Below are 21,696 nucleotides of genomic sequence, written 5' to 3'. Positions count from 1 at the left end.
CTGAACTTTGTTTGGCAAATGGTCCTTCAGGTTTCTGATTCTCAGAGGAAACTGCCAGACATTCTACAGGATACAGAGAGAAGTGACTGAGAGACTCTAGGCCTTTGGGCAGAAGACAGATACCCCAACTTTACAGAGGAACTTTGGATGACTGTCCAGGCTGCCAGCTGTCTCTATCTACTCTTGCAAGACTCCCGAAAGTTGCTTGTATCCTTCTCCCAATTCTCAGGTAATATTATATCCTTCTGAGGTCCTTGATGTAATTGAAGACTAGATAGTTATAATTTCCTTAGTTATGATAAAAGATAAGTTAGATATAAAACCTTAGACTCACAAATATGGGATAGAATATCTTCTTTAATTCTGCCAAATACTAATAGACTAGATATTATAAATAGACTAAATACTGTAACTATAATTCTTCCTTGATAATTGTTTTGTTATATGTAATTTTATGTGGGAGCCCGTTCTCGGGTTCCTCGTGGCTTTACCCAGCAGGTCCGCATAGAGGATGATTAGGACCACGGGCCTGAATGCAGGTGTCTGAGATGGTCTGCACTTGGCAGTCCTGGGGGAGGAGGTCTTTTGCTCCACCCCTTGGCTTCTCTATAAAAACCTTGGGGCAGAGACAGTCGGGGCCCGTTGGAATAGGTTCCAGGCCCTCTCGAGGCTATCCTTTATTTTCTATCTGTTTATCTCCGTGATATTCTCCGCAATAAATCCTTCTATCTAATATTTCCTGCTGCTCGCACTCAAGAAAACTCTGGGGAACTGTGGGGGTGGTTGGGTAAACGCCCCACAATTTTACTATGTTAAAGTTAAAACCTTCCTTTAAAAAAAAGAAAAGGGGAAGTGCTGTGGATATTGCTCTGTATGCTGTGAATGTGTTGCTCTAATTGGTTAATAAATAAAGTGCTGATTGGCCAGTAGCCAGGCAGGAAGTATAGGCAGGACAAAGAGAGATGAGAATTCTGGGAACAGGAAGGCTGAGTCAGGAGTCGCCAGCCAGGCACAGAGGAAGCAAGATGTGAAGGCAGAACTGGGAAAAGGTACCAAGCCACATGGCTAAACATAATTAAGAATTATGGGTTAATTTAAGTGTAAGATCTAGCTAGCAAAAAGCCTGAGCCATTGGGCCAAACAGTTTTAATTAATACAAGCATATGTGTGTTTATTTGGGTCTGAGCAACTGCGGGCCAGGGCAGGATTGGAGAAAACTCCAGCTACAGGAGGGAGATAGATGTATCTTAAAGGTTGGCTGACCAACCCACCTAGCCCAAACAAACCAAAGTGCTAGCTACGGACCTGGTCAATCAGTCATTTCCTCAGTGGGTGCTCAGTGAACCCTGCTTTGCTACAAACCATTCCAGGTTGTAGTAGCAAGGAAGGACTCACTATCTCTGCACTTTGATGGTCACACATGCATATTGGGCACTCTTCTTCACTCCCAGCTATGGGAAATAATGAGTATATTAGACATTATATGCAAGGAATTGCTTTGGAAATGTAGGTCAAGGGATATAGGGAAATATTTTGCTATCTGGCCCAAAAGACATTCATCTTTGACTTGAATCAATTAGGATCGTCTTCTGATCATAAGTAACAGAAATTCAACTGAAACTGGCTTAGAGGCAAGAAGAGCTTAAACTGTCATGAGCAAATGGAAAATGCAATGATCAATTTGACTTTGGCTAGTTGCTGAGCCCAGGAATACCAGCTTTTTTACCAAAGAGTTGTCATTTCTATATATCTTTGATTTGGTCTTTATGTTGACTCATGCACTCAAACTACTACAGGGTGTCACAACTTCAGGCTTCAGACGTGTATCTTCTAGGTATAAGATTAAACTGGAAAGGAGAAAGAATCTTCTCCATAAATCCTCATTCCCATTGGCTTAGTTTCCTCATCAAGTCATGTCTGAAGCAAGGCCTGTAGGTAAGTACATGGGAGAAAGATGAAAAACAACACTTATTGAGAACTTAATATTTTTCTGTAATGATTCTAAGCATGTTTCCCATGTGATAGTGTTATTGTTGTGTACATTTTACTGAAGAAGAAAGTAAATGTACAAACACTACGCCCTGGAGCTAAGTAGTAAAGTATCGGTAAGCCTCAAGCCACATGGCAACTTATAGATTGATAGTAATGGGTTAATTTAAGATATAAGAACTGGGTAGCAAGAAGCCTGAGACATTAGGCCAAGCAGTTTAAATAATATAAGCATCTGTGTGTTTATTTGGGTCTGAGCGGCTGTGGGCCTGGGAGGGACTGGAGAAATCTCCAGCTACATACACAGGTACCCCTGGAGGCCAGAGGAGGGGGTTGGATGCCCTAGAACTGGGATTTCAGACAGTTTTGAGCCATCCAATGTGGGTATTGGGGATCAAACTGGAGTCCTCTAGAAGAGCAGCAAGTGCTGTTAACCATTGAATGTTCTTTCTAGCCCAGAGTTTTCTCTTCATTGAAAGGATGAAAAGGTAGAAGACATACTCATTGGTTCTCCTGATAGCATGGAAAATAAATTAGCAAATAATAGAAAGAGTTATGCATGCTATGCAAGGGTCAGAGTATGTAATATAGAACCAAGAGGGACCACAAATCATTCAGTTTACTGTCATCCTGGTACAAATAAAAAGTCACACACACTCTTTCCCTGGGGTTCAACAGTATACTAAGAAGACTCACAAAATTCACCAAAAGCTTCTGTAACTATGGTTATTGTTTATTTCAAGGAAAGGATACTTATTCAAATCAGCCAAGGGAGGATATATACAAGAAAGATCAGGGAAAGTAGCAAATGCAAAGCATCCAGCATCTTTTGTGAAGTCATGGACAGCATTAATTACCTGGGGTCAATGTGTGGCATTTGTATGAATATTACTAATAAGATAAGCTCACCTGAGATTTAGTGCCATGCTTGTGTGTATATGCGTATGTATATGCAAGGGAGTGTATACATATGTATGTGGAGGCCATAGTAAAACTGAGGGTGTCATTTTCAGGAATGCTATTCCCCTTCTTTAAGTTGGGGTTTCTCATTGATCTGGAGCTCATCAGCTAGGCAAGAACAGCTGGCCAGCTAGTCCCAGGGATCCTTCTGTCACTGCCTCCCTAGTGCTGGTATTACCAATATGCCTAGTAGTTTTACATAGTTTCTTGGGATGAAATCTTTACTGATTGAATTATCTCCACAGCCTACATATATTGAATTCTTCTAAAGTATGATGCCTAGAGTGAATGCTTTCATATGAATTGTATTACTCAGTCTTGGGTCATATCATTCAATCCTGAATGGAAGCCACAGTTTCTTCTGAAAAGTACATGAGACAATGAGAGTGTGAATAATTTGGCAAAGATTCATAGGCACTGATAGAGTCAAATTCCAGTTTTTGTGGGACAGCCTCCAAGTCCTTTTCTTACAACCACAGGATTTGTCTTCTAGTTAGTAAGCTTTGGATGAAATAATCCAGAGCAAGACGTTGTAATAAGAAAATGTATTTGAGAGACTGAAGAAATGACTCATCAGGGAGTGCTTGCTGTGCAAGAATGAAGACATGAGTTCAAATCCCCAGCACTCACATAAAAATCTGGTTATCATACCATGTGCTTATAATCTCAGCTCTGGGAAGGGAGAGATAAGAGGATGCTGGGGTTCACGGGTTGACAATTTTGCTTCAGGTTCATTAAGAGACCCTGTCTTAAGGGAATAAGTTGGGGACTGATAGAACAGGTTAACCTTCTCTGGCCTCCCTGAACATGCATATGCATATGCCCCCATTCACACATGTGTGGATACACTACATATACACACTCACATAAACACACACACATGAACATGTATGCACATGTACACATATAGAGAGAGATAGAAAACTAATAAATATAATGGAGTGATTAAAATAACTTATTAATTCTGTTAACACTCAAACGGCAACAAGATGGTTGAACACTAATTACTTTTGCCTGGGGCAATGCAGAAAGACATTAAACATTGAAATAGCAGGCTTGTTGGGTAAGTGGGGAAAACATTAAGGCAAGGAAATTCATTTTCCCATGCTGTTGGCATTAGGTCTTAAGCATTACAGAGAAATTGAAATCTAATCTGTCTTGTATAGTGAACATAGTAAACATTTGTCTGCCTCCAATTTGAAAATTTCAATATTGTAACTGTCACCTACCAAACCTCTGCAGGGAGATTATGAGAATTAGCAGTGTGATTTGAAAGTGCTTCTAGCTATTGCTCATAAAGTGATGAGTAAGAATGAAATGTTCTTAGAGTAACTAGTAAATATGCATGCTACTCTAAAGTAAATTTGCTCCACTAACGTGTGGGCTGGTGAAATGATTTTGCTGGAGTGTCCCTTTGAATGTCATCTGAATAATACATGATTTGGATACTTTTGTTGTCTGCAAAGTGTCCTCCACCATTGGGAATCTGAGAGTTTTAAAGGACTGCTATGTTTTCTATTTCTCAAATGAAGTAGTGTGAAGGGGCAGGCTGCTGAGTTGAGTATCCCAAAGAAGAGATCAGAAGTGTGGAAGATTCATATTTTATTTAAGTGATACTTGAGGGCATGATAGAAATGCTATTAGACCATAATATTGACTCCTGATATAAGGATGTTCTTTTCCCCCTAAAGAACACATCAAACTCAGTTTATAATGACCTTCTATTCCCATAGCCTAAATGACAGACTGTTCTTGGAATATGCCAGCCTTGTTCTAATGAATATGACTGTATGTCAATGTGAAATAATGTGAATCTATGTTTTGTTGTGACTTGAAGCTGGTTTTAAAATGATAGTAAATGTTCATTAAATGATTTAAAATGATATATTCAGATATCGATTATTTGTTCATAAAAAGCATCCTATCCATAAAAATATCAAAAATTGAGTGTGCATATAAAAATAAAATGCTAGCTCTGAAAAGAATATTAATTTGATGTTACTTAACTAGTCCAGCTTTCTTCATCCATTTTACTTCTGAGAGTTTATACCCTACACATACCAGTAGAAATAGGAAAAGACATATGCACAAAAAATTCACTGTAGCTCTAATTATAATTGGAAAAGATTCTTGTGGAGCTGAATAGATGGTTCAGTGGTTAAAAATTCATATTGGTCTTGCAGAGGACCCAAGTTCAGTTCCCAGCACACATGCCAGAATGCTCACAATTACTTGAAATGCTAGCTCCCGAGAATCTGAGTCTCTCCTCTGGACAACGCAGACACTGCACTCACTCTTAAAATAATACCAAATATTAAAAAATGGTAGCAAAAGACTAAAAATAACTAAATGTCCATCATTAAGGGATTGTGTGAATAAACTAGGGTACATCCACATACCAGAACAGGGTAGCTGTGGAAAAGAATGTGGAACTGTTGTGAATATTGCTTTGGAATGATTTCCAGGGTGCATTATTAAGTGAAAAAAATCAAGGCATAAAAATTATGTATACTTTCCTACTAGTTAATTTAGAAAATATGAGCTTATCTGTATATATTTATTTATAATAAGAAAACAATGAAAGGCTAGACAAAAGCTTAAAAGAAGAGAAAGGGGGCGGAAAATATGGCTCAGTGGGTAAAGTACTTGATATACAAGTGTGAGGTCCTGAGTTCAGATCCTACATATCAAGTACTGGGGGCTTGAGACACAGTTCCCAGGAGCAAACTGGCAGCCAGCCTAGCTGACACAGTGAGCTCCAGACCCAGTGAAGGCCCCGTATCAAAATAGAATCAACAGCAATGTAAACAAGGCAGAGAAGCAATTGAGGAAGACATTCTGACTTTTTGTCAACTTTTGGTCTCCATATGTATTCACAGGGGTGAGTGAATACATACACAAACACACGAATGCATACACGTAAGCCACATGCACACACACACACACAGATACACACTATATACATTTATGCATGCAAACACATTTACCACACACATTTGCATCTGTATATACATGTGCACACATGTATAGAATAGAGACAGAGAGAGAGAGAGAGAGAGAGAGAGAGAGAGAGAGAGAGAGAGAGAGAGAGACAGAGAGAGACAGAGAGAGAGACAGAGAGAGAGAGGAAGAGAGGAAGAGAGGAAGAGAGGAAGAGAGGAAGAGAGGAAGAGAGGAAGAGAAGAAAAAGAATAGAAGAGAATAAAATGTAGACTAGACTTGTATAATTGAACTTGTGTTTGCATAATTGATAAAAATTATATTTAAAATAACGACTATAAGAGTATAAGGTTTCTCTTTGTGTTATGAGGATGTTCTAAAATTAGCTAACCTGAAGTAAGCTTCACTGGGATAAATTCAGGCAGGCTCACATTCCCTCTGAAGGCTCTTTGGTAGAAACCTGTTACTTGCTTTTTTTCTTCAAATCCAGAGCTGTGGATCTTAGCTCCTGGCCTCCTTCTTCCATCTTCAAAGCTAGCAGTACATCATCTTCATTTCTCTCTTGCCAGTGCCGTTCTTTCTGTTTAGAATCTTCCTCTGCCTTCTTTTTGTAAGGACACTTGTGATTACATGTAGAATTCATCTGGATGATCCAGGATGATCTCAGTCATGTGGTCCTTAGCTTCACATCTGAAAGGACTTTTTTTACATGTAAGGTTAAAAAAACCCTCCACATGTTGAAGAAATTATGATCCATTATCATTAGACACCATTATTTCAGTATACTATGTTTCCAAGTTGAATTGTGTCTAGAAAGACCAAAGAGTCCTAAATTTGTGTGGCATCTTCTGTTGAATGTAGGATTCCCAATTGGCCAACAACTTCCCTTTGTCCCCATTCCTAGAATATACCTCTGAATGTAGAACTCCAGAAGGAATGGAAAAAATGGAAAATACATTTTGTTGCTGACTGTTCCGCTGACCTTCTCACCCTCTAACCGACTCGTCTGTACAGAGCTTTGGCTTACTGAGCCCAGTGGATACACTGACAGGAGAGAAATTCCAAAGGCAGTAGTGGCATTTAGAACCTTCTCTGCCCTTTCTCAAACACTTTTTCTGTGCTCAGTGTGGTTCCATCCTTTGCATGTAGTGCTTGACTCAAACAATGTTGTTCAGATGAGAAAGAAGGTTACAGGAGAGTTGCTCTAGGCATGATTTTCAAGATAGGGAAGAAGAGTGCCAGGTAAGATGCATTTCTTTTCCAAATACACCAGCCAAATTAAATCTAGCTCTCTGGTCTCTTTATATTTAGGAGGAAAATCAATATCCTGCTATGTGCATAACCTATTTTCACATGAGCAAGCTTTGAAGGTTCCTGTAGGCATTTTCCTAGGCTCCATATCAGAATGGTTTCCTGTTGAGCACACATTGTTCCACTGGGAGTCCAGCGATGCAAGACAGTGTTGCATTGCTAGGTCAACCTCAGTGTCATAGGCAAAGATTTTACCTCTAAGTATAAAAGGGCATCTCTTTTGCTCGATCAACTTAATCTCACTCACTTTGAGGTTAAGTAAAAGTGCTAAGGTGGATTTTTTTTTTTCCTTCACAGTGATAAAAAATGTTATCGAACTTTTCTTGGACTATGTCTAAATATGATATTGGGATAAATTCCGAATGACTACTGGAGACTTTCCAGGTATCTGTATAGCTCAGCCTGGGATTTTCTATAAGCAGAACCTGAGAAAAGCATTTATAAAGAGTTATTTGTGATCTCCCTTTTCCTATTTGGGTTGCTGTAAAATTTATGCTTCAGGGTTCTGTGGACTGGGAATCTGCAATCAGTCGCATTCTTCAGAGGAGATTCTTCAGTGTCACAAATGACCAGTTTTTTTTTTTAATTGTGTCTTCATATGAGAGAAGTGGAGCTTCTGGAGTCCTTTTTCTAAGGACATTAATTCTATTCATGAAAGCTCTGCTCTCATGACCCAGCCACCCTCAAAAGGCCCCACTTGGAAATATTCTCACCTGAGGGCTCGGGATTCAACTTGGGAATTTGGTAGGGATGAAAACATTCCGACTACTGGGAGACTTCATTCGAAGACATCAAAGAGAAAGATCGGTGGGAGGATTAAAGAAGGGGAGAAGCAAGGGGCATTTGGAAGATGTGTTATTGAGTCAGCCTCTCCTATTGCCCACCTGGATTGAATCATGCAGAACCATGCTAGGAGACTTACAAGACATGTCTCAGAACTGTCTGCTGGGGACACAGAAGAGATGGCTTCTTCCTTCCTCTGTCAATTCCATTAAGGTGGAGCTACATATACACTCCCTACTTGGATTTGCATGCAAGTCAAGTGGATTCATCTAACTGGTCCAAGATATATGTCCCAGAAGCTTCAGAATTGACATGGGAAATGCTAAGGCCCTATCAGGTTGCATCTGTATGAAGTTGCTGCCCATCATTTGACAGAAGAACAAAACACTGTGACAGCATTCCTTGGATGTTTCATTAATTATGAAAGCACACTTCTTCCCAAATTAAGATCCATACCTACTTTGCCAGTTTCTGTTAGCTCATAAGGAAGATTCCATTAAAATTGACCTCTTAGAAAGTTTCCTAAATTATAAATATAAATGTATAAAATTAGTTGTCCCTATGCCCAACAGTACTTTACATAATAATAAAGAGTTGTTGATCAACTCTTTGCCATCTTGTATTTGTCAGGATCTTTGTGCATAACAGTAATAGAGATGATTCGGTTGAATTGAATTAAAGACGAGAAAATGTGAGCTTTAGTGATTTGCATAATATTTGAGAAGCCTGGTGTGAAGTGAAACTCACGTTCAGCTACATCCAGGGTCTCCAGTAATGGCACTAGGTCTTCCTCTTTATTTTCTCTTCTGTTTCTTTTCCTAGCTTCTGCTGTCATGTCTTGGCTAGTTTTCAGTGATATCCTATAGATGGTCACTCCATTCTCTGCTGGAGATATAGATGGTCAAAATCCACAATGGTAGCCTAAATGTTCCAGTCCCACAGCTAGTATTTTAAAAAAATCTCATATAAATATTTGTCTCATCTATAGTCAAATAACTATGGGGAAGAGTTAGGGGATAACAAGAATAGCAATTTTTCTTATTCCCTTTGGGTTGCCATATGAAACTACCTTCAGTTAATGGACTATAAACAAAAGAAACTTATTTCCTAGTTCTGGAGTCGGAAGATGCTGGTTGATTCAGTGTTTCATGATGGTTTGTTGATGGTCATATTCTTTGAGACCATCATAGTATCTTACTAAAATAACTCAAAATCAACTTGTATAGCATGAATCAAGATTGATGATTGCTTAATAGTAATCATGTGGACATAATGCAAGCTTTTTAATCATTTACTTAATCACAGATATTCACTTTATTTTCTGGATCCCTGCCATTATTGTCTATCTTTGGGTAGTCCCTGAAACAAAACCTGAAAGAAGTATGTAAGTGTAATAGTTTATTTTGAAAGTGAGAAGAAAACTAGTAGTGTCCAGATTATTATCACTGTAGAAATTTAGAACTTGATCCTGCTGGGAAACTCTCAGAGTAAACAGGATTTTTCTTTCCAAGCGTGAGAATATTCATTCTGCTTCCTACTGGTGATTGGCTATGGCTAAACATAGGGAGCATGTGCTTCTCAGTACTTTGCAACCACACCAAAGTGTGGATCAGCAACAATCTGAGGTAGAGAAACTCAGTCACTGAAACCAGGGCTAGTGGCTGATGCCTGTAACCTCAGTACTAGTGAGACAGAGACAGGAGTTTGCACAGATTGAGGCAAGTCTGAGATACACAGCAAGACCCTGGGTACAAAAGCAAAGTGTAGGGTGAGAGAAAGGAAACAAAAGGAAAAAGAGGAGATTGGAAAGATGGTTTAGTGATTAAGATCATGCACTGCTTTTGCAGAAGACCCCAGTTCAGTTCCCCGAACCTAAGTCCAGAAACTCACAGTGGTCTTGGGGATCCAATGGTCTCATCTGTCTTCTGTGGGCATCTAAACTCACATGCTTGTACCCACACACAGAGATATACCCACATGCACATTTAAAAAGGATAATAAAAAGAAATCTTTTTTAAAAGGAAGAAATAAAAAGAAACATATGTATTGCCTGTTGGGAGGCAAACAGGTAGGCAAAAATGCAGTAAGGTAAGAATATAGAAGCTAGATTCTGCTGACATAAACCATAATCCTTGATGTTACATATTTGTATATTTGTGTATAAACTGCTTAATTCTATAGAGAGATTTCTGGAACTGTTAGCCAGGAAAACAGAGCTAACAGCATATTGATTCATTATAGAAGTTTATCTCATGTGATGATAGACTGAGACATTCCAAGATCTGCCATGTTTAAGCTGTCAATCCAGGAAAGCCAATGCTATAGCTGCAGTCTACGTCCAAAGGCCTGGAACTTGGGATAGCAAATGCTTTAGTCTTCTCTGAGGGCTGGAAAAGACCGATATTCTAGCTCAAGCAGTCAGGATGGGAGATTGAATTCTCCCTGTGACCCTTTGTTCTAGTCAGGTGCTGTGTGAAATTTTTCTGAACAGAAACAGAAATGGTTCACCCAAGTACTGCTTGATGAACCAATGTGTTTACTTCAGATTACTTACAGGAATATTAGCAACTTATGAGTGGTTGCACTACTGAATAAAAATTTCTCAGCAACTGTTGATTGACTGTAAATCCTGGAGAAAGGCTCTAATTGCCCTTCCCCCTAGTAACCATTAACTACCTACAATCACAAAGCCCCTCCTGTCCATCATGAGGGAAAGTTAAGGACCCAGTCTTGTACATGACTCCTGTGGGTAATCACAGATGATGACAGTTACAGAAGGCAATGGTCATGTTATGCCTGAAAGACAGAGTCCCACAATACAGTCCTTTAAGGGATTGGGTAATGCCATGGATATGGGGCTAGGGCTCCTACTCCATACAATCCATGATTTAAATGCTAACCTCTTCTGGTCTCACTAAGGTTAATGTTTTAGCCAGATATCCTAAGCACTCTTGTGACCTTGGTGAGTTGACAGCCAAACTTGAACACTACATTGGATTGAAACATGTATTTATATTAATTTCAACAAATGCTATGTGCTTGTTTTTGCAAATACCAGTCATAGTTCAGTTTTACAAGCACATTTTAAAAGTGTTATTTACCTCTACTTTAAGTGAACAAAAAGCTAGAACCTTTAAAAAAATTTTGTCAGTGTGGTATTACATTACATGGCACCTTGTTACTTCCAAAGTTTTGTCCTAATAGTTTTCTTTGTTGACCAAGTGAATTAACTCTCCTGGAAATAAACACATCTTTCAATTTCTCAGCCTTCCTTTTCATTGATTGTTTTTTTCTCTTTATGACATTGTTTTGTGTATTCATTATACTGACTTTCTGTCTATTCTTTGTGCTGCATATAGTTTCTTCCATATCTATGATTTGTCTAGCAAAACTTTACTAAAATATTTTTGTGATGCAGAAGTTGTTTATGGAACATTGACTGAAATACTATACTTTGTGACTCGAAGGTGTCAAGACCCACTACAATCTACTGCTTAAAAAAGGGGGAAATACTACATATTAAAGCTTTCTCGTGGCCTTGTATATTAGTTTACACTTGTAGAAGAAACTTTTTCTGCTATTTAATAATGATGGTATAATTGTAATTGAAGAACACTGGGTTTTGTTAGCATTGTCTCTTAGCTTTTCTCCTGTTAAATTATATATAGCTACAAGCTTAGAATCAGCTTCTATTCAGAGTCCACAGGAAGTCTTTGACAGCTTGATATCAGACTCTTTAAAGATACCACAGCAGGAATTGGTCACAGTGGCCTTTCATACTTTGAAAATATCTCTCATCTTTTCCAAGAAATTTCATGGTTTCTCTAGCCTCTGTTGTTGGGCTCGGTATTGAGACTCAGTATTTTACCACATGTCTCAAGCACAAAATGTAAGACAGAGTCACCTGCTTGTGAGCATCTTTCTTTCTGGAACCATAAGGAACTTGGTTGTTGTAAGAAGGGCAGAGTTTCCTGTAGTGGAGATGGCTATGTGCTTTTCTAATAACAACAATGTGCTTTTATTGCTTCACAACCTCAATAAATGTTTGCTGAATTGATTACAGGACAATCTTGGTGTGGAATTTTATTTATTGAAACTAATCTTATTCTTAGAAATTTTATTTTATTGAATTAGTTAATTTGTTTTTTTTCCAGCCCAATAACAGTTTCCCCACCCTCCTTTCTTCCCAGTTCCTCCCCTAACCTCTGCTACCCGCCCCCTATTCACTCCTCCTCCTTTCTCTTCAGAAGAGGGCAGGCCTCCCATGTATACCAGCCAGCCACAACATATCAAGTTACAGTAAAACTAGGCACCTCCTCTCCTATTAAGGCTGGACAAGGCAACCCAGTAGGAGGAAAGGGTCCCAACAGCTGGTAATAGAGTCAGAGATAACTCCTGCTGCCACTGTTAAGAGTCCCACAAGAAGACCAAGCTACACAACTGTGTAACATATAGGTAGAGTGCCTAGGCCAGTCCCATGCAGGCTCCCTGGTTGTTGGTTCAGTCTCTGTGAGCTCCTATGAGCCAGGTTACTTGATTCTGTGGGTTTTCTTGTGGTGTCCTTGTTCCCTCTGGCTCCCATACTCCTTCTTCCCCCTATGGATTCTCCAAACTCGGCCTAATGTTTGGCTGTGAGGTCTCTGCATCTGTTTCCATCAGTTGCTGCGTGAAGCCTCTCTGACAACAACTGGGCTACAACAATCTATGACTATAGCAGAATATCATTAGGAATCATTTCATTAACATTTTTTTCTCTTTTTTTGCCAGTCATGTTTGGTTCTGTCCTGGGTCTCTGAGATATCCAGTCTCTGGGTTCTGGCCCTCCAAGCAGTGCCAGGTGTGGGTTCCCTCTCACGGTATGGGTTTCAAGTTGAACCAGTCATTCATTGGCCACTCCCATAATTTCTGCACTACCTTTATCCCAGCACATCATGTAGTCAAGGCAAATTGTAGGTTGAAGGTTTTGTGGCTGGGTTGCTGTCCTAATCCCTCCACTAGAAGTCATGTCTGATTATAGGAGATAGCCAGTTCAGGATCCATGTCCCACATTGCTAGGAGTCTTGGCTAGGGTCACCCTCATAGATTCCTGGGATTTTCCATTGTACTAGGTTTCTAGCTTGTCCCTGAGATGCCCCCAGTTCCAGTTGTCTCTCCCAGTACTCTCTCCCTCCATCCTCCTGCCACCTGATCCTTCCTGTCCCCATGTCCACCCCCATCCAGACTCCTCCCTGCTGTCCACCTGTGATGTCCATTCTATTTCCCCTTCACAATGAGATTCATATGTCCCCCCACCTTGATCCCTCCTCCTTGTTACTTAGCTTCTCTGGGTCTGTGGATTGTAGTAGGATTATCCTTTACTTAACAGCTAATATCCACTTAAATGAGCACATATGGTTTGTCTTTCTGGGTCTGTTACTTCACTCAGAATGATGTTTTCTAGTTCAATCCATTTGCCAGCAAATTTCATGATGTCATTGTTTTTGTTTGTTTGTTTGTTTTTGGGTTTTTTTTTTTGGAGACAGGGTTTCTCTGTGTAACAGTCCTGGCTGTCTTGGAACTCACTTTGTGGACCAGGTCAGTCTTGAACTCACTGAGATCCACCTGCCTTTGCCTCCCAAGTGTTGGGGTTAAAGGCGAGCACCACCACCACCGTCTGGGGATGTCACTGTTTTTAACAGATGAGTAATACTCCATTGTGTAAATGTACCATGATTTTTTAATCCATTCTTCAGTTGTTAGACATCTAGGTTGTTTCCAGTTTCTGGCTATTATGAGTAAAGCTGCTATGAACATAGCTGAGCAAGTGTTCTTGTGATATGGTAAAGTGTCCTTTGGGTATATGCCCAGGAATGGTATAGCTGGGTCTTGAGGTAAGAACTTTTTAGAAATAATATTGCATTAATTTTTGAGAATTTCATACCATGTACTTTGATCATCATTATTTCCATACTCCTCAACTCTTCCCAGATCTACTCCCACCTTCCTACCCAGCCAACTTCATCTTCTCTATTTAAAAAAAAAAACCATCAAGTCTAATTTGTATTACCCAACTACTCCTGGGTATAGGGCCTAACTTGAAGTGTGGACTCTTCCTCTCCCAACAGCTGTAAAATGTCAATAGCTCCTCAGATAGAGATGAAACTTGGTGCCTACTTCCCTATTTTCTTTTCTTTTCTTTCTTTTTTTTTTTTTTTCGTTTTTCGATACAGGGTTTCTCTGTGTAGTTTTGGTGCCTGGATCTCGCTCTGTAGACCAGGCTGGCCTCGAACTCACAGAGATCTGCCTGCCTCTGCCTCCCGAGTGCTGGGATTAAAGGCATGAGTCACCACGGCCTGGCCAGACTAAGTTTTCTTCCTTCCTTCCTTCCTTCCTTCCTTCCTTCCTTCCTTCCTTCCTTCCTTCCTTTCTTTCTCTCTCCCTTTTCTTTTTTCTTTTTTCTTTGTTTTTTCGGCCTATTTTCATACCAGGATTCTTTTTGGCACGCGGTTGAACAGGTCTTCTGCATGCTTTCACAATTGCCATGAATTAGTTTGTACAATTACCCCATAATGTCCATAAAAGACTGTTTTCTTAGTCATCTATTATCTCTGGCTCTTACAATCTTTCCTCCTCCTCTTTTATTATACTCCTTGAGCCTTGCTGGTAGGGGCTGTGTGATACTGATGTCCCATTTAGGGCTCAGCATTCTGTTATATCTTATTCTCTGCACATTGACCAATTGTGGTTATCTATTAATTGCCAACTACTGATGAGGGCTGAAAAAATGCACTGATCTATAGGTATGTCTATAAGCCATTAGGAGCTGTTTTAATACAATGCCAATTTAGCAGAATAATAGTAGGCGGCTCTATCCTATGTCTTTCAACCTATCTAGCCTCAGGTTAACAACATCTGGCCCTGATAATGACAGCAGGTATGGATTCGATCTTGTGGAGCGTGTCTTAGATCTAACCAGAAAGTGATTGACCACTCCCATAACATTCATGCCACTATTGCACCAGTGCAAATACCTCAACAAGCTAATTGTTATTGTAGCTGGCAGGATTTATAACTGAGTGAGATTGATGATTGCTTTTCTCTTCTGGTAGCATGCATAACATCTTCTATCACTATGGAAGCTAGCCAATATGGAGGAATCTTTGAGGTCAGTACCTGTTTGATTTTTTTCATGTTTCATGACACAAGTATGTGATAACTCCAGCAATAGGATCTTACTATCAAGTTCTGAAGGGTGACCAAGAGCAATGGAATTACCTATAATATTTGGTGGTCTGTGGGACTCCATTGGCCAATAACTCAAAAGAGGTAGCCCTGGAAAGTAATCTCAAAGTTTGCCTTTTCTCCTTTCCTTCCCAGTAATTTTATTATGAAATGTAAGTCCAATGACTCATAAGTCACTCATGTAATGCATATACATCAAGGAATTTTAGTATATTCTCAGTTGTATAGGCATCATCCAAATCAGTTTTAGAGCCTCCTCATCACCCTTAATGGAAACCCCTATTGCCATTAGCAGTCACTATGTTCTAATTCTCAGTCTTACACAACCAGTAATTAAATGAAATGTAAATGTAATATGTACCTTTTGTGACTGGTTTCTTTCATTTACAATGTTCTCACACTTTGCCTGTTTCTATTCTCAACTCCTTATCTCTAACCCTTCTCTTTCCAGAATCTGTTCCTACAAAAAAAAAAAAAAAAACATTTGAGGAAGCTTTTGGCGGAGAACATCATTCATTCAATAATTCAACAGGTATTTGCTGAGTGTTCTCAGAAAAGCTGTCTTCCCACATGATGCTCACATTAGGAATTGCTGTGAGATGATCTTTCTGTATGCTGTGAATATGGGTTGCTACCATTGGCTAATAAAGAAGCTGCTCTGGCCTATGGCAAGACATGTTATAGCCAGGCAGGAAATCCAAGTGAGATACAGAGAGAAGGAGAAGACACTAGCCCACAACACAAGGAGAAATATGCAAACATGCCATAGCCACATGGTAATACATAAATAGAAATAGGTTAATTTAAGATATAAGAGCTAGCTAGCAAGAAGCCTGAGCCATAGACCAAGCAGTTTGTAATTAATATTAAGCCTCTGTGTGTTTATTTGCAATCAAGCAGCTGTGGTACACAGGAAAACTTTTGACCACAAAGAATAATAGGAGAAGGAAATAAGTAAGTGCACACATATAAGCCATATAAAAAGTATCAAAATCACTGAGAAGACAAGAAAACAACAGAATAGAAAGGAAGATGTTGAAGCAGTGGGTAAAAATTAAATTGATTGTGGAAGCCATGCTACCTCCTATATTTGCTTAAAGAATCCAATTTTCCCTTCAAAATCAAGTGCCTGTATAATTCAGTGAAGGCCAGGAGCAATTTCACTCCAGGAAGTATATCTCGATTAATTTGAGCCAGGTGACATGGTCTACCTCTCTTTCCAGTGATTGATTTAAAGCTAAGACAGCAAGACAATCTTGACTGAGGAAATCTGACTGGAGATAGCTGGTTTTTATTCCTTCCACATCCCCTTAGATGTTCTTGGAGAAGTGTTGTGTGGAGCTGTTAGAGGAATTGGTTAAAACCATGACTTAGAAGATAAAGATGGGAAGAACCTGGGTCAAAGAAATCCTGGAGCCATGTTATCTCCTGACTTCTTAATATGTGAGATAAAATCTCCCTTACAAGTTAAGGCAGCTGAATTAGTTTGTCTCTTGCTTGTCTTCTGGGCTATAGTCCAAAGCAGCCTCCCTAAGAAAATATGTGAGCACAGATGTGAATGATAGAAAGGTAAGCCAGCTCAAAGACATCTGGCCTTGATCTGCCAGTTCATCACAGTAGGATCATCTTACAGGAGAATCAGCACAACAAAGCATAGGCACACTTTTTGGATACAGGGCCCTAGACATCAAGGCAAGGAATTCTTTGTATTTGCTATATGGAGGAAAAGCACCAGGCTTTTTCTTTGGGGCCACCAACTAGCTCCCAAATCATGACTTAGATACTTAGTTTTGAACACTCAGCCTTAGCTTAGCTCTTTTCTTGTTAGCTCTCATAATTTAACCTGTTTCTCTTCATCTATGTTTTGCCTCACTTTTTTTTTTTTTACCTTTTGTCTTCCTTTATATCTCACTTTCCTGCTGTCTCTGTGCCTGGCTGGCTGGTGGTCATCTGGCTTCTTGTCCCGGGTGTCGCCCTCATTCTCTCCTCCTTCCTCCTCTCATTCTTCTCTCTTCCTCAGCCTAGATTCTTCCCCCTACACATTCTCTCTGCCTGGCAACCCCTTCTATCCCTCTCTTGCAGAGATATTGGCCATTAAGCTTTTTATTAGACCAATCAGGTGCCTTAGGAAGGCAAGGTAAAACAGATGCAACACATCTTTACATAATTAAAACAATGCATTATAAACAAAAGTAACACACATTTACACAGTTAAAGTGATATTCTACAGCATAAACAAATGTAACACATCTTTGCCTAGTTAAAATAATATTCCACAACATTCCAGAGTCTGAAAGGCTTGAAGCAGGGGTGTTGAGTACACTTTTAAATCCAAAGGTCCCTAGGCTAGTGATTAATTTTTCTGTGCTCCTGGGTTCCATTTGGTTACACAGTGACAGTGAATGAAAGTTTTTTCTCAGAGCCATCAGGTACTCCTGTCTGTCCAGCTTGCAAGTTGCTACTCTGAAGAAATTTGATTTTGGCTCTCTTGTTAAAGGAGGGAGGGAGTTTCCAGGATAATAATAACATAATTCCTCACAGAAACAGCCTCAGAAGCATATAGCTTCCTAGATAATGGTAGACATTCCCATTCTCCATCTTTTTTTCTTTTTTTTTCTTTTATTTTACAATATAATTTAGTTCTACATATCAGCCACAGATTCCCTTGTTCTTCCCCCTCCCGCCCCCCTCTCCTTCCCCACAGTCCACCCCCATTCCGACTTCCTCCAGGGCAAAGCCCTGAGGATTGAGATCAACCTGGTAGACTCAGTCCAGGCAGGACCAGTCCCCTCCTCCCAGGCTGAGACAAGCATCCCTGCATAAACCCCAGGTTTCAAACAGCCAACTCATGCAATGAGCACAGGACCCGGTCCCACTGCCTGGATGCCTCCCAAACAGATCAAGCCACTCATCTGTCTCACCTATTCAGAGGGCCTGATCCAGTTGGGTGCCCCTCAGCCATTGGTTCATAGTTCATGTGTTTCCATGTGTTTGGCTCTTTGTCCCTGTGCTTTATCCAACCTTGGTCTCAACAATTATCGCTCATATAAATCCTCCTCTTTCTCACTAATTGGACTCCCGGAGCTCTACCCAGGGCCTAGCCATGGATCTCTGCATCCAGTTCCCTCAGTCATTGGATGGGGTTTCTAGCACAACAATTAGGGTGTTTGGCCATCCTATCACCAGAGTATGTCAGTTCGGGCTGTCTTTTGAACATTGCCAGCAGTCTGTTGTGAGGGTATGTTTGTGGATTTCTGTGGGCCTCTCTAGCACTTTGCTTCTTCCTATTCTCATGTGGTCTTCATTTACCATGGTCTCCTATTCCTTGTTCTCCCTCTGTTGTTGATCCAGCTGGGATCTCCCGCTCCCCCAAGCTCTCTTTCCCTCGACCCTCGCCCTTCATTACCCCCACTCATGTCCAGGCTGTTCATGTAGATCTCTTCCATTTCTCCATTATTGGGCGATCCCTGTGTCTTTCTTGGGGTCCTGTTTTCCAGGTAGCCTCCCTGGTGATGTGAGTAGCAGTCCAGTCATCCTTGTTCCACATCTAGTATCCTCCTATGAGTGAGTACATACCATGTTTGTCTTTCTGAGTCTGGGTTACCTCACTCAGGATGATTTTTTCTAGATCCATCCATTTGCCTGCAAACCTCATGATGTCATTGTTTTTCTCTGCTGAGTAGTATTCCATTGTGTATATGTACCACATTTTATTTATCCATTCTTCAGTTGAAGGGCATCTAGGTTGTTTCCAGGTTCTGGCTATTACAAACAATGCTGATACGAACATAGCTGAGCAAGTGCTCTTGTGGTATGATTGAGCATTCCTTGGGTATATGCCCAAGAGTGGTATAGCTGGATCTTGGGGGAGATGGATTCCCAATTTTCTAAGAAAGCGCCATATTGATTTCCAAAGTGGTTGTACAAGCTTGCATTCCCACCAACAGTGGAGGAGAGTTCCCCTAGCTCCACATCCTCTCTGGCATAAGCTGTCTTCAGTGTTTTTGATCTTAGCCATTCTGACAGGCGTAAGGTGGTGCCTCAGAGATGTTTTGATTTGCATTTCCCTGATGATTGGGGATGTTGAGCAATTCCTTAAATGTCTTTCAGCCATTTGAGTTTCCTCTGTTGAGAATTCTCTGTTTAGTTCTATAGCCCATTTCTTAATTGGACTGTTGGGCATTTTGATGTCTAATTTCTTGAGTTCCTTATATATTCTGGATATCAGTCCTCTGTCAGATGTGGGGTTGGTGAAGACCTTTTCCCATTCTGTAGGCTGTCGCTTTGCCTTGTTGACCATATCCTTTGCGCTACAAAAGCGTCTCAGTTTCAAGAGGTCCCGTTGATTGATTGCTTCTCTCAGTGTCTGAGCTACTGGTGTTATATTTAGGAAGTGATATCCTATGCCAATGCATTCAAGACTACTTCCTACTTTCTCTTCTAGCAGGTTCAGAGTAGCTGGATTTATGTTGAGGTCTTTGATCCACTTGGACTTAAGTTTTGTGCCCGGTGACAGATATGGATCTATTTGCAGCCTTCTACACATTGATATCCAGTTATGCCAGCACCATTTGTTTAAGATGCTTTCTTTTTTCCATTGTACACTTTTGGCTTCTTTGTCAAAAATTATATCTTCATAGGTGTGTGGATTAATGTCAGGGTCTTCAATTCGATTCCATTGGTCCACATGTTGGTTTTTATGCCAGTACCAAGCTGTTTTTATTACTGTAGCTCTATAGTAGAGCTTGAAGTCAGGGATCGTGATGCCTCCAGAGGTTGTTTTATTGTACAGGATTCTTTTGGCTATCCTGGGTTTTTTGTTTTTCCATATGAAGTTGAGTATTATTCTTTCCAGGTCTGTGAAGAATTGTGATGGTATTTTGATGGGGATTGCATTGAATCTCTAGATTGCTTTCGGTCAGATTGCCATTTTTACTATGTTAGTCCTGCCTATCCATGAGCATGGGAGATCTTTCCATTTTCTGACATCTTCTTCAATTTCTTTTTTCAGGGACTTAATGTTCTTGTCATATAGGTCCTTCACTTGCTTGGTTAGTGTTACCCCAAGGTATTTTATGTCATTTGTGGCTATTGTAAAGGGTGATATATCTGTGATTTCCTTCTCAGCCTGTTTGTCAATTGTATATAGGAAGGATACTGATTTTTTTGAGTTGATCTTGTATCCTGCTATGTTGCTGAAGGTGTTTATAAACTGTATCAGTTCCTTGGTTGAATCTTTGGGGTCACTCAAGTATACTATCATGTCATCTACAAATAGGGAAAGCTTGACTTCTTCCTTTCCAATTTGTATCCCCTTGATCTCCTTATGTTGTCTTATTGCTCTGGCTAGAACTTCAAGTACTATATTGAATAAGTATGGGGAGAGCGGACAGCCTTGCCTCGTTCCTGATTTTAGTGGAATCGCTTTGAGTTTCTCTCCATTTAATTTGATGTTGGCTATTGGCTTGCAGTAAATTGCCTTTATTATGTTTAGGTATGCTCCCTGTATTCCTGATCGCTCCAAGACCTTTATCATGAAGGGGTGTTGGATTTTGTCAAATGCCTTTTCTGCATCTAGTGAGATGATCATGTGGGTTTTTTTTCTTTGAGTTTGTTTATATGGTGTATTACATTGACGGACTTTCGTATGTTGAACCACCCTTGCATCTCTGGGATGAAGCCTACTTGATCATGGTGGATAATTGTTTTGATGTGTTCTTGGAGTCTGTTTGCCAGTATTTTATTGAGTATTTTTGCATAAATGTTCATGAGGGAGATCAGTCTGTAGTTCTCTTTCTTTGTTGTATCCTTGTTTGGTTTAGGAATCAGGGTAATTGTAGCCTCATAGAAGGAGTTTGGTAATGTTCCTTCTGTTTCTATTGTGTGGAACAATTTACAGAGTATTGGTATTAACTCTTCTTTGAAGATCTGGTAGAATTCCACGCTGAAACCATCTGGTCCTGGGCTTTTGTTGGTTGGGAGACTTTTAATGACTGTTTCTATTTCCTTAGGGGTTATTGGACTATTTAAATAGTTTATCTGGTCTTGATTTAACTTAGGTATGTGGCACCTATCCAGAAAGTTATCCATTTCTTTTAGGTTTTCCAGTTTTGTGGAATAGAGTTTTTTGAAGTATGACCTGATGATTCTCTGGATTTCCTCAGTGTCTGTTGTTATGTCCCCCTCTTCGTTTCTGATTTTGTTTATTTAGATGCTCTCTCTCTGTCTTTTGGTTAGTTTTGGATAAGGGCTTGTCTATCTTGTTGATTTTCCCAAAGAACCAACTCTTTGTTTCATTAATTTTTTGTATTGTTCTCTTTGTTTCTATTTTATTGATTTCAGCTCTCACTTTGATAATTTCCTGGCATCTATTCTTCCTGGGAGACTTTGCTTCTTCTTGTTCTAGAGCTTTCAGGTGTGCTGTTAAGTCACTAGTGTGAGATTTCTCCAACTTCTTTATGTGGGCATTTAGTGCTATGAATTTGCCTCTTA

The sequence above is a fragment of the Peromyscus californicus genome, unplaced genomic scaffold (genome assembly GCF_007827085.1).
Source record: "Peromyscus californicus insignis strain IS unplaced genomic scaffold, ASM782708v3 Scaffold_10__1_contigs__length_136768540, whole genome shotgun sequence".
Taxonomy (NCBI): Eukaryota; Metazoa; Chordata; class Mammalia; order Rodentia; family Cricetidae; genus Peromyscus; species Peromyscus californicus.
The sequence above is the reverse complement of the archived record's forward strand: the minus strand, read 5'-3'. Positions refer to the sequence as shown.